Source organism: Apium graveolens, chromosome 10 (genome assembly GCF_009905375.1).
Source record: "Apium graveolens cultivar Ventura chromosome 10, ASM990537v1, whole genome shotgun sequence".
NCBI classification, from domain to species: Eukaryota; Viridiplantae; Streptophyta; class Magnoliopsida; order Apiales; family Apiaceae; genus Apium; species Apium graveolens.
Genome location: NC_133656.1, coordinates 46833445 through 46848806, shown reverse-complemented (window position 1 = coordinate 46848806; position 15362 = coordinate 46833445).

Here is a 15362-nt window from a genome sequence, read left to right as displayed (position 1 = left end):
AGAAGGCTCACCTTGCGGGTCTGGATACTCAAGGGAATGCTACGGAGCGTAGCTTCCTACGGAAGCACAAAGAGCCCATGGTGGAGGTTCCAGCTGAGGGAGCTGAGGCCCACAGTGCCCCTATCACCGATGTTGCTCCTGTCTCTATTACTACGGGTGCCTTTCAGCCACTTTGGGGATTCCGCCGAGGGGATACCGTGGTTGGATCCACAAAGCACGCTTGGGATTGGTCCTACCACGGCGTAACCCCCAAGGACTTTACTGACGTGGTTGCTACCTCTGACCTGGAGAGGATAAAGCTCATGGGAGCTCAGTCCCTGGCCTCGGTATGACCCTTCCTTGAAATTTTTCTTTCTTTTTACTTGTAGAATTTTCTTGCCTTATTATATCTTCGTTTATTGTTTCGTTTCAGTCTAACGCCTACTTTCAAGGCGTTGTGAGGCAAGCTGAATCATGGAAGAGGCCTTCTGACAAAGCTGATAATGCCCTCGGGAAGCAGCAGAAGAAGTATGCCGCTTTGGAGCGGAAGCTGAAGCGTAAGGAGAAGGAGCTCGGAGAGTCCAACGCTGAGCTGGTGGTGCTACGGGCCGAGAAAGATAAGGCGATTGACAACTAATTGGACTCGGAGGAGTTTACCCAGTCCATGAGGGTGAAGGACGACTCAGTCTTCCCTGGGTTTTTTAGGAATGGCTGGGACACGACCCTTGGGACCGTGAACGAGGCATGCCCTAATATTAACCCGGTGGACTATGTCTTCCCTGATGACGAGGCTTTGCTGCAGAGGTTTCATACCCGAGTGGTTGTCTCGGATCGTGTCCCTCGGGACTGTTAGGTCTCAATATGTTTGTAGAAGGGGGGTTGAATACAAACAATACCGTTTAATCGAATAAAATACGGAATAAAAAAGGTGAAACAAAATTCAAGTTAAATAAAACTATTATTAAACTTGAAAGGTGTTACAACAACGGTATCATTTACAAGGGATTAATCTCAAATCAATTATCACAAATCTAGAATAAATTCGACATGGATTTTTTCTATTTTTGCAATAAAAAGATCAAATGCTAAAAGCGATTTGAGATTAAGTTCTAGGGACTTCGATCCGCTAGATAGTTACACAAGAACAAGAAAAGTATTTCTAGTGGATTGGATTTAACAATAAATACTAGAAATAAATGATCTGTGAAATTTGCAATAATTTCTCTGCAGGTTTTCTTTTTGTTCTGTGTTCTTCTATATGATATTCAATGCTCTGCTCTACGGAATGATCTGCTTCTGTTTGTATAAGTAAACAAATCACTTGAATTGAATCAGCAAGACATTCGGCAAGACAATCAAAAATGAACTAGCAAGACAATCCTTTTAACTGGTAGAACTATCGGTAGGACAATCCAGAAAGACTTGGAAAGACTTTCGGTATGACAATCCAATTGTCATACCAGTTCAAGTTTGTTTTTGCTGATTTTCTTTTTGAATATTATTCCAAAATCATTTCTGAAAAATACATAATATTAATTCAGAATTGATTAACCAATTAATTCAATTAATCAATAAATTAATCTTTGCAGATTTAATTTATTTTCTTAATTAAATTATATGACTTAATTAATTAATAGAGAATTAATACCAATCTTGAGCAGCAACCATTCTTCTGAAAATCTTCTGAAAATCACTGTCAATTATGAATCAATTCCACCACTTCAATGTTGACACTCGATGTACTGTCTGGTTCATGAGTGACTAACTTCCGTGACGTTTCTTCATGCCTTGACCTTGATACTCTTGATTTTCTTCAGACTAAATCCTTGTAATTAATTGATACCCTGACGAGATCTCTGTCACTTGATTAAATCCACAATCTTGATTTATATCACTGAGGCTTGATCAATTTCTTGAGCTTCTTCCAATGAATTAAGTCATCAAGTCTGTAGAAGAACAATGTTACTCAATCCTTTGACATATGTTACTCTGAGAGATCTCTCTGACGATAGAACCACTATTTACTTGTTACATCCTTATTTGAGTTGAGTTAAATCCTCGAATAAACAAATAGGCTATGACATATGCCTTTCAATCTCCCCCTATTTGTTTGTTAGACAATAACAACAAATACCTAGAGGATAACTCAACTAACAAATAAGAAAAAGATATAAACAGTAATACAAAGTAAATAACAGAACATTTTCCAGATTCCAAACGAAATTTACAAGTGAATACAAGATAGATATTCCTCTAGCCTGAACATGTAACTACATTAGTCTATCTTGATTCATAAAGCTCTAATCATATTACATTGAGTTTTGAGCTAATTCAATTCAGTTGTCTTCTCTTCCGACTTCACCTTCTTCCAACTCATCACCTTCTTCCAAATCTTGAAGCAACTCCTTGTCAAAGACACGATCCTTTTCTGAAGTGAAGATGTCTGGCCTGACTGGTTGAACTCCAACTGTCTTTAGCTTATTCTTGAGTTGATTGTACCTTTTAATATTCTTTTCACAATAAGCTTGAATCAAATCAGCTGCTTGAGTTTTCAACATGGATGATTATCCAGCAGTTCTTAGGTGATGTTCCATCCAGACCAGATGCTTAGCTGAGTAGTCTTTAAGAGATTGTGAATCGAGCTGGCAGATTTGAAGACAGTCAGACTTAAAGAATCTTACCTGATGAGGATTGTTGACCACTTGAGGACTAGCCCTGCTGGCAAACTCTTTGAGTCTTTCTCTAAGAACTTCATTCAATTCTGAGCTTCTTTTGACTTTGTTGAGAAGAACCCAAATCTCTGACAAAGAACGATTCTCAAACAGATGAAGTGACACCTTGAAAGATCCTTCGCTCTGACAATATACAAATATGCTCATCTCATTTAGTGATCTGTCAAAGGCAGCTGTGATCCTTGAGACTTCAGTCTTTATAGCATTCATGTACATGTCATTGTTTGGATTAGAGATCTCCAGCTTGTCCAGAAGATGTAGAAACTGTCTATCATTGTTTGTGCTCAGCTGAGGCATATCAAGTACTCTCCTAGCTTCATCCCATTTTTTACCAATCTTCAGTCTGACATCTCTTCTCCTTTCCTGAGCTTTAATGTCATGAAGACGTTGCTTTTGAAGAGTTTCTGTTCTTTGTATGTCTTTCCTCATGTCAATGATCTGGGATACCTTTTTGAGTTCTGCTTCTTTTCTTTTCATCTCTGACTGCTGCTGCTGAAACTCTTTCTCAAATAGAGGATCCACTGGAGCTTCCTCTTCCTATTCTCCAAAATCACTTTCCTCCTCAGCTTCAAAGAAATCATCTTTATCTTCCAAGACTGGTTCAGTGGGAACGTCACAAATATCAAAGTCATCCTGTTCTCCACTATAGTAGATATCATCAGGCTTCCCTGTGCCTCCAGCAGATGACTCTTTTTCTTTTCCCTTTTCACTTCTCCCTTTCTTCTCCCCCTTAGTTGAGGAATCCTCTACAGACTTTCCCTTAGATCCTCCATGACCTCCATCACCTCCCGAGCCTGAGCCTCCACCAGACGGCCCTTCAAAGAAAGTCCTCTGTTCTTCATTGGGACAGTGAAAATTTTTGATCATGTAGTACATGTGCTTCATCCCTTCATTCAGATGTTCCATGCCTGTCTCTATCTTCAGAAATCTGGAAGAATCTAGTGAATGATTCATTTCAACCAAGTCTTCAAGAGAAGTCATTCTTGTATGTAGAGAGCAGAAGTTTGAAATGTCGTCAGCTGATAACGTTGGAGATGCCTACATTGAGTTAAGCTTTGGTACAACAGATGTCTTCAAATATGATATTTCAGTCCTGATGAGAGCCAGCTGATTATTGATAGAGGTGGAAGACGAAGACCGTTCAACCACTTGTGCTTTGAATGATTTAGCTTCAGCCTGACTTTTTGCAAGTTGTTCCTTGAGATTAGCAATTTGAGCTAACAGATTTTCAGTGTTTGTGTCTGTGTGTGCGCTCACCTGAATATCTCTCCTGTTTAATTCACTCAACTCACGTGCATGTGTATCTCTCAATATAATTGCTCGTGAGGAGTCTTCCTGAGGCTGATCTTCTGTACCTGCATTTAAAATCACCCTAGCCTCTTCAAGAGAGGTCAGTGGTGGTGCAATGGGAATTCGCGAGTCCCGATCCTCAGTCAAACCTATCATTTCATGTGAAATAGATGTCTGAATTGCTTCAGGGATAGATTGACCGAGTTGCCCTCCACTTTCTCCAGATAAATCTGCGAGTGGAGAATCCCGTGAGGGAGCCAGAGGTGTTGGATCTGGGAGGGAAGAAAATGACTCTATTAAAGGTGGCTGAGAGTCAGATTTTCCCTCAGAAGCATGTGACTGCTCTTCTACCGTAACTATGGCAGGCACTGTAACCGACTCAATGTGCACTCCTCGCTCCGTGTCCTGAGTATCATCTATTGGTCTGTATGCTTCCATTGTGAGTAATGGAATTGTGCTTGACTCAGTACAGGATGCCATGGCCCTATGGCGAATTTCAATAGATTCATCCTGTTGAGAGAATATTTCTAGTAACTGTTCAGTGGCCATTTCAAAGTCCATGTCCTGTTGGGAGGACAAGGATGGGCTTTCAGATGCCTCAGTAAATGTTCTCCTTTTCTTGGGTGGTGGCAGAGCTGAGGCTTCATTCACATCCACTAACAAACTACTTCCTACTAACCTTCTAGGCAACATTTTAGACAGTGGGGGAGAGGTTGAGATAGGTTGTAACGCCCCAAATCCGGGGTCAAGATTTGGTGTCACTAAACAATCCTTACATAGAATAAAGAAATAAATAAATAACCCCTTGAATCCGGATCTTTTACAGGTCATGGTATGAAACAAGAATCTAACCTTCTACAACTCATTTCAATTATAATACAAGTATATATACCTTTGAACTAATGCTCTTGTCACATTCTTCTAACACCTTCAACCTCTCGTAACGGAAACTTCTCTAACTTCTGCTGTCTATCAAAGCTATTTACTTTAGTCCTTATCTGTTTCTGGCAGAAATAAGAATTGACAAAGCAAGAGTGAGCCAAAAATGCCCAGCAAGCATATAATTTGAGTTTCAAATATTAATTTTAAAGAAAACTTCCAGACAAAATCTCTGAAATATTTTGAAGAGCGAAACACGAAATCATTTAAAGGATATACTTTATCCGCTTAAATCAATTTGATTTGTATTGCTATAAATCACAAAGGACATAATGACATTTTTGTCAGAGCTTTTAGAGATCGCGTGTTTTCAAAATAGCTTCTGGTATCATCTCATAATTGAGCAATGGATGCACTAACTATTCATAAAACGACGTTCAAGAAATTCCTAACTATTCAGTATCCATCATTATCGACTAAGTTTCCATAGACTTAGCCTGCTAAACCAGCCTGATAAGGACGGGTTGAATAATTAAGAAAATCCCAATTCATTCAAGATTCTAAATATCACTGAGCAACAAATGCTGCAGCCACACTCTGAACCTCGAATTCATTTATAAACACTGTAATTTCTCGAAACTGAGGGCTAAGAAAGAATAACTTTAACCCATAATCACATTTTACTTCCAGAGGGAATGCCCTTAATGGCGATCAACAACAAATTGGACTGAACACTAGAAACCAACATATGCACTATAACCTGCTGATCAGTCAGGAGATAGTGCGGATCTATACCCAACTGCATAGACCCAACCAACATTAGGAGTACTCAGGCAACTATGGCCTAAAGGGTCCGGTCCATCTCCGGCCCATAGGATCCAGCTCATCACTGGTCCTTATATATATATATATAGTAACCATCCAGTCCGTGGAGTATTTTGATTTCAAATCACTTTGGGTACTTGCTCAAGAGAGCCATCGATGATAAAGAAATAATAGTGAAAGGAACTTGCATAAATAAGAGTAATTGCAGCGAAATGTAAAACAGTTAACTATTCTGAACTTAGAATAGGAGCGAATAAATATTTGCAGTATTTAAAAGAAAGTTCGGGAATACTTGCATAAACAGAATTATTTAATTCAGCAATATGTTTATCGATTCTAAACTGAGAATAGGGAAAACAATACTTGCATAATATAATTCGAAATAAACATCACTTGAATGATAAGTGAAGTCAGGGGTTACTTGCATAATATGAATCGAATTAAACGTCACTTGAATGATAAGTGAGGTTAGTGTACTTGCATGATACGATTCAAAATAAAGATCACTTGAACAATAAGTGATGATAGAAATACTTGCCTCAATAAGCTTTAACCGCTATTGACTTTGGTTCGACTTTGATCGTTCGACTTTATTGACAAACTACTATTCGATTCTAGATACGATCCCGACACTCAGGTTCTTCGATTGGAACTTCATTAATCCCAACGTCTAATCACTAGATCATTCCTACTCCAACGTCACATCTTGGGTCTTCCGTCTAAAACCTACAGGGTTGAAATACCCTAATTCAGATAATCGCCTAAGCTTACATCAAATTGTCATCCTATTTTACCCATACGATTTCATAACTGAATTCATATTTATATGTATTATCGAAATACACATAGCAGTTATGGTTCACATCTTCGAAATTCGGTTCGGTATTCATTTTCAGAAAATACGTATACTCATCGTTTTCAAAAACAGGGTAATCGATTATTTATAAATTATCTTGTCTCAATCGCAGTCCAGTTCATATAATATACTTGTATATGATTATTTGACGTTTCTGATAATTATAGGTTACGTTCCCGATATTTCGGAATTAATTTCCCGAAAATCGGGCAGTGCCTCCTTTATTTATCGGTCTACCTGTCGAGATCAAATCGACGTCAATCACAACATAACAACAACCAATCATCCAATTCACAATCCCATTCTCAATCCCAACTCACCAATACAATTCAATTATTAACTATTTTTATTCGTATTTTATGTTTTTGTTCGTATTTTTATTTTATTCGTAGGACTCAGACAAAGATCATCATCGCCCACCGTCGGCTCGCCGAAGCTCATCGCCGACGGCGATAAAATTCATGGGTTTCCGTTTATTACAGACATCCGACACGAATTCCATCGATTAATTGCTAATAATTCCCCTTTCAAATAATTATTTTTATTTCACAAGAAAATCAATGAATTATATCCTGCAAAATCACATAATCAACAATCAATATCACGCAACCGGAATCAACACAGAATCGAAGGGAAATAAGCCGGAAAAATAACCGAAACCAGGAACAAAATCGAACACAACATAGAGATACGCGCCTACGCGCTGCCACCAATTGCCGCCATACCTCCCAGAAATCTGAGAAGTGGCAACAGAATCTTAACACAAAACAACGCACACACACAAACTGAATGACACACACACACATACATGCACACACGAGTATATATATATATATATATATATATATATATGCGGAAGAACAATCGAAACCAGCGGTGGTATTTACCGGAAATACAGGCGGCACCAGAAAGAGGGGAAAACAGAGGGAGTTACCGGAGAAAAGAACGGTAACGGGAAGAACGGGGTGAAACGGGAGAACCCGAGAGAGAGACTGAGAGAATCGCGAGAGAGAAGAGCGAGAGATTGAGATTTGAGAGAGAGGGTAGAGAGACTGTGAATTGAGAAGGGAAGAAACGGGTTATACCCGATAAATAATCTGCCCCTTCCTTATTTCGTTTTATTACTTATTGAATTAACGAACAACACGATACTCAAAATTTGGAATATCTGACGAGTAATTACGAGTATCATAATTCCGAAATTTCCCAAAATAACATTTAAAATTTATCGAAGTAATTAAAATTTAAATAAATAAGATTATAAAATAATATAAATAATTTTAGAAACAATTTTAGCATTTTTAAGAATAAATATTCAATAAAATCACTTTAAAAGTGAATTAAGTTTATACAGCTCAATAATTAATTATAAAATTAACCTTTGCGTCTAATAATTCACAAACGATTAATAACACAGCAACACATAACTGACAGGACCATCACATATTTTATTTATTTAATAATTCAATAATTACATTTACATATCTGATCCGAAAATGGGTTACTTAGCCGCTAAGTAACTAAAAAGACGATACGATTTTAATACCGAATTTGGATAATTATCAAAACAAAACTCCCTATAAAATACTTTATACGAAATTAAGGTGATAATGTCTCGCCTTTTGAGATTATGAATTCTTATTGATATATGAAATGATTTGCGTATCGAAAATTTCATACCGGTACTCCTACAGGTCAAATCGTAACCCGGATCGAAAAAGTCAAAATACGGAAAATGCTCGGAATTACCAGATTAGGTTAGGAAGGAGTTTTCGGAAGAGTTTCGGGTTGTAAAAACGTAAAAACGATTGAAGTCGGACGATTCCCGGCTTTATAAAATAATTTTGGTAATTATTCAGAAAATAATTAATAATTCATAAATTAATATAAAATCATCTAACACTCAAAAAAATTACCAGAAAATACCTTAATTATCTATATTTTATTCTGGACATATTAAAATTAACATACTTACATTTTATTACATACAAACATCCAAATATTATTATCAAACACCAGATAATTCACCAAAAATTCATATAACATTCACATAATAATCATATATTGATATAAATAATTATACGATATTTCCCAGATGTTACATCCTTCCCCCCTTAAAAGGATTCTGTCCTCAGAATCACGCTAAGGAATAATACTAATATTTTTCAAGTATATAACTTTCATTTTCTCAGGTTAATCTCTCAACCTCATAATTTTTTTTTTTTTTTTTTTTTTTTTCATAACTTTAACGTATAATACCAATCTTTCCTTCATAGCCTCTTGCTAATATCATATTTTATTTATTGCTTGCATAACTCAATTCAACTCTCCATCTCCTATATATACTGGAGCTAACCTACTCCTTCCGAATATCTACAGATAAACGCCTTATGAATGCGCTGTATGAGTAACGGTGAAGCCAACTCACTTCTACTTATCATGTCTATTTACTACTTAGGAGGAACAACATAACACATCTTAATTCTCTTTTTCTTTCTAATTCTAGTAACTCGTGCTTACATGCATTTCCAATTGTTACTCGGTGTTGAATCTCGTTCTCATATGTTTCTTCGTTCAATTAATCTAATTTGTAATCACTTCCTATCGCACTGGAGGTAACCGTTCCTATAGTCTTCTTCTTCATTTGTAAATGATGCACGGGAACTGGGGCGCATTGGCTTTCTGACGTTAACTATAATATTCCCCAAGTACCTTTCCTATAATTCCTCGGTCTCATTATTTTAATCACAATTTAGCAGTCTTTCACTGACATTAAATCTGTCAATTACTCACATAACCTGACTCATCCTTCATTTTTATACGTAGGGAACTAAATTACCTTTCTCCGCTATATACATTTAAATATCTTATGAACTCGTTATACCTATAACAAAAGGGTCAGCTCATTCGTAACCGTTATATCTATCTCATTGTTTTGATGGACTAACTTGAGTTATACCAATCTGATTTTCTTTCTAATTTTAACAATTTGCGATTATGCACCTTCTATTTTCCTGACTGTTCAACTTTACTTCTCGTGTCTCCTTCTGTCTGGTTAATCACTTACAATTTCTGATAATCGACACGTATCCTCATATATCTATTTTCTTTTCCATATTCATATTTCTGAGGTTTTCCCTTACTTATTATTTCGTTCCTATTAAGTTAGAGAATATGGGGTCTTTGTCACCAGCTTGACTCTATGCAGTAACCGACGAGAAATCCTCACCTCCTTCCTTGAGGTAATCTTGATAAAGCATTCATTCGAACCTCCGGAAATTTACTTTAGTTCTAAAGAATTCCCTTTTGAGATTCATTGTAACGCGCTTCTCCAATCGTTTGCCATTAATTTCTTTGTTTAATCATTCTTGTTTACACGCATTTCTTGAATGAAATTCCTATCTCCAACTATCGACGTTTCACTTTATTCTCCAATCGATTCTGGCCCAACTGACGTTTATACCTTGCGTATATTTTGGATTATTTTATAAACTTTCTTTATCATCCTTTTGATTCCACTTCTTGTCTTGATTAGTTCTTTATTCTCATTATCTTCTTCATACATAACGAATTTCTTTTTCTTAGTAATATTACTCTGTTTATTATTGAATAGGTCATTCCTGGAATTCACACTAGAATGAAGGCTTTTATTTACACTATTTAAATTCTTACTAACAAAATTATCGAATTTCCTCGGTAGCTATTTTCTTAGCCTTACTTGACGTGTCACAATTCACGTGTTTGACTTCTCTTCATTGATTCTCATCTCTTTTCCTGAGTTCACATGCGGACTTTATCAATCTCCGTCGTTCATTGGATGCTTGAATTTGCGAGCTTTCCATCATTCTATAGCGACTTCTATTCAACCGCTTCAGGTCTTGAAATATTCTTCTTACTAGCATGAACCAATAACTTCCTATTCTTTTTAATCATCAAAAAGAGCATATTCTTTTGGATCACACCTTATACCCGATTACAATAACATCACGCTAATTGAACTAGGCTTTTTTTTTTTTTTTTTTTTTTTTTTTTTTTTTTTTTTACGGTAACGCCATTACTTTTTTCTCAAATTTCTATATCTTTCATTTCGGATCTGGAAATTATGTTAGAGCTTGACTCAATCTAATTGGAATCGATTTCCATTTAACTAACCATTAGTTGGCTAAGTGGATCAATCAACTCCTTTAAATGATCACTTAAACCAAGTGCTAACTAGCTAACTGGAATCAAAGACCAATTACATAAAGTCAGTTTGGTCATAACAACTTTCTCAAGAACCGAGATTGCAATTATCTGGAATGCTAACGAGAATGACCATATACTTCTTTGTTCTTAACTATAGGGTAATTTCTGAAAATTTGGGCAGCACTTCCCCTACACCATTGACTACCAGTCGGATTCAAGCTGACACCATTAATCAATCAAGTCATCCACAATCATATACATCCACTTCCATCAACTAAAACATCAATTCCCACAATTCACCTTTGATCAGCATCTAACTAGTATAACATATCTCTTTTTAATTGGGATTGGATCTGAAACCCACAATGATTAATATAACCATACCTTTCTTAGAATATTACGAATTGTTCTTAATGAATTTAAGGTTTGATTTCATGATTCTGTTAATTTATTTCTGATCATTATTAATCGGTTTATAATTTAAATAACTGCGCATGGTCTCCATTATTACCATCACAATCTGGTAGGAACTCAATCGTTAGATCATTATTTCTTGAAAAGTTTCACAATCGAGTCACCATTGCTTTATCTCCACTTACGGCTTCACATCTAACTTTCGTTACTGACCCGGGTATGAGTATTGTATTCACAATCAATTGTCTAAGTTAGGGATCTTCACAAATTCTTGAAGAGCACGTTCGAAATTCGATTTTTTTTTTTTTTTTTATTTGACGACTAATATCTTTTCATGACGAAGGGATGCCTCGTGTATTAATCGCCTGTCTAAGTTATCGTTCAGAATTTCCTTGATCTTTGATCATCGTCCCGAAACTCGTTTACTTCGTCTGACACACACAACTCTGCTTCCTTATTTTGTAATAAATGTACGATTCACTAACCATTCATTTCGCGTCGAAATCCTCTAGTTTGAAGTGCATTATTTATCAACTTACAATCATGTTCTCCTTTGACACGTAATTCTACATGTCGTACTGCCTATTCTATTTCTTTTGGAATCGTTAAAGAACAGACTCGATGCAAGAGGAGAGTTTGTAAACATGATTTTGATTGAAAAACGGAATAAGGAATAACAATGCGACAACTGATTGAAGGAAGAAAAATGAGTGAAGAATGAGACAACCATATTCGTACTTAAGATGGCCAGTCTTTCATACTATATGGCATACAGCACATGATTAGGTGGCGTCCCACCCGACTTTTTGTCATTTCGACAAAGCGTCATATCATAACACTGTGGTCTCAATCAGGAATCAATTGTTTGAGAAGAGAAACAATTCAGAAGGGATACAAGAATGTTCTTTCGTTTCCGCCTCATATGATTTATTAACAGAAGAAGCTCATACATATTCAAACTCGAGAAGAACATATGCTATCGTATTAGAAGAGAGAATATCAATACCGATTACCTTCCACGATTCATCTACATATGCCTTCAGGATCGTGCGGACACAGGTTCACGATTCAAGTCACATCACTGCTTTGAAATGCTTCCTGGAAATGCCCTCACACCAAATGCTTCAATAATTTAATCTTAATCGCGTCATTCCGAAGTTAAAATCACAGCTTCAGATTTCATCTATGTCGTGTAAAATACCCATTGATCACGTAATGCCTCTATTCCATTGATAGAAATGATTCCTCTTCCGCCATCTAGAAGATTCTGCCATTTCCTTCAATCATTCTTCATTCGTTCGATTCACGAATCTTGTTAAATTTTATTAATCTTATAAAGTGGGGAAATAATATTTTAGTACATTGATTCAATTATTAATTTTATTAAACAACGTTTACTTTCATTCTTCACAGCAACCTTAAACCTTCTTCCTGCTAATGGGTCTACTTGGCCCTTTGAATAACAACACTGAGTCTAATTCCATTCTTCTTTTTAGATCATTTTCTGTTTATAATAACAAGAACATAAGTAGTAATTTGACAACCAATTTGTAAAACTCATTTCATGCAAAAATCTTCTGAAAGTTGATGAAGAAAATCTTTTCCGAAATCTAATTTTAAAGTTTTAAAAATCAAATATTTGGTCGTCATTACTATATAAATTACTTGTTATCTTCCTGATTTACCAATAAAATGTCTAATTAAAAGAATATCCATATAAGGTCTCTCTACTTTGGTACTTCTTCCACTTTTCCTTGGATTATACATGCACTTATTAGCCGACGAAACTTCATTCACCGTTATATGCCAGTTTATTCCTAACTTGGACTCAACGCTGACGTCTGCCATTGTCTTTCATATTCATGTCGTCGTCCTCGACGTTATGCTTACAACCACGCACGCAATTCGACGTTCTTTATGTGAATAGGGTCGCATCTTCTTGCTAATCTTACCTATATCTAGGAAGGTAAATATTATTCCTCATGCAGCTCCCGATAAGTGATAAGAATCTTCTCGCAACGGTGGTTCCTTCGAAACGCGCACGTTAGTTCTTTATCAGCTTCCATCCACTGGTTGCCTTCGACGTGTAACTCGTCCTAATACCTAAGTCAACTCGTACTAAAGCTCACCTAGCATCTCTTTCACAAGTGCTCACAAAATCAATCGCATTTTCTTCAAAACCACATGAAAAGTAGGGTAACATACCCAGTCTCCGTCGATCCGTCGATTTCTCATTATTGTATGATCTAAGGTTTCAATATACCTATGATGTTATGATATTCGCCTTACACTTTCTCAACGATCCTATCTTAGCAACTCCATCTCGGATCTGCTAACCCTAATTCACACTCAACTCAACTTAACCTGAGTATGCCTAGGGTATTTCCTATCCTGTACTACCTATCATTTCTATCTTACTCTCACCTATTCTTATTTCAGTGACCAATAACCTGCAGCTCTGATACCAAACTGTAACGCCCCAAATCCGGGGTCAAGATTTGGTGTCACTAAACAATCCTTACATAGAATAAAGAAATAAATAAATAACCCCTTGAATCCGGATCTTTTACAGGTCATGGTATGAAACAAGAATCTAACCTTCTACAACTCATTTCAATTATAATACAAGTATATATACCTTTGAACTAATGCTCTTGTCACATTCTTCTAACACCTTCAACCTCTCGCAACGGAAACTTCTCTAACTTCTGCTGTCTATCAAAGCTATTTACTTTAGTCCTTATCTGTTTCTGGCAGAAATAAGAATTGACAAAGCAAGAGTGAGCCAAAAATGCCCAGCAAGCATATAATTTGAGTTTCAAATATTAATTTTAAAGAAAACTTCCAGACAAAATCTCTGAAATATTTTGAAGAGCGAAACACGAAATCATTTAAAGGATATACTTTATCCGCTTAAATCAATTTGATTTGTATTGCTATAAATCACAAAGGACATAATGACATTTTTGTCAGAGCTTTTAGAGATCGCGTGTTTTCAAAATAGCTTCTGGTATCATCTCATAATTGAGCAATGGATGCACTAACTATTCATAAAACGACGTTCAAGAAATTCCTAACTATTCAGTATCCATCATTATCGACTAAGTTTCCATAGACTTAGCCTGCTAAACCAGCCTGATAAGGACGGGTTGAATAATTAAGAAAATCCCAATTCATTCAAGATTCTAAATATCACTGAGCAACAAATGCTGCAGCCACACTCTGAACCTCGAATTCATTTATAAACACTGTAATTTCTCGAAACTGAGGGCTAAGAAAGAATAACTTTAACCCATAATCACATTTTACTTCCAGAGGGAATGCCCTTAATGGCGATCAACAACAAATTGGACTGAACACTAGAAACCAACATATGCACTATAACCTGCTGATCAGTCAGGAGATAGTGCGGATCTATACCCAACTGCATAGACCCAACCAACATTAGGAGTACTCAGGCAACTATGGCCTAAAGGGTCCGGTCCATCTCCGGCCCATAGGATCCAGCTCATCACTGGTCCTTATATATATATATATATAGTAACCATCCAGTCCGTGGAGTATTTTGATTTCAAATCACTTTGGGTACTTGCTCAAGAGAGCCATCGATGATAAAGAAATAATAGTGAAAGGAACTTGCATAAATAAGAGTAATTGCAGCGAAATGTAAAACAGTTAACTATTCTGAACTTAGAATAGGAGCGAATAAATATTTGCAGTATTTAAAAGAAAGTTCGGGAATACTTGCATAAACAGAATTATTTAATTCAGCAATATGTTTATCGATTCTAAACTGAGAATAGGGAAAACAATACTTGCATAATATAATTCGAAATAAACATCACTTGAATGATAAGTGAAGTCAGGGGTTACTTGCATAATATGAATCGAATTAAACGTCACTTGAATGATAAGTGAGGTTAGTGTACTTGCATGATACGATTCAAAATAAAGATCACTTGAACAATAAGTGATGATAGAAATACTTGCCTCAATAAGCTTTAACCGCTATTGACTTTGGTTCGACTTTGATCGTTCGACTTTATTGACAAACTACTATTCGATTCTAGATACGATCCCGACACTCAGGTTCTTCGATTGGAACTTCATTAATCCCAACGTCTAATCACTAGATCATTCCTACTCCAACGTCACATCTTGGGTCTTCCGTCTAAAACCTACAGGGTTGAAATACCCTAATT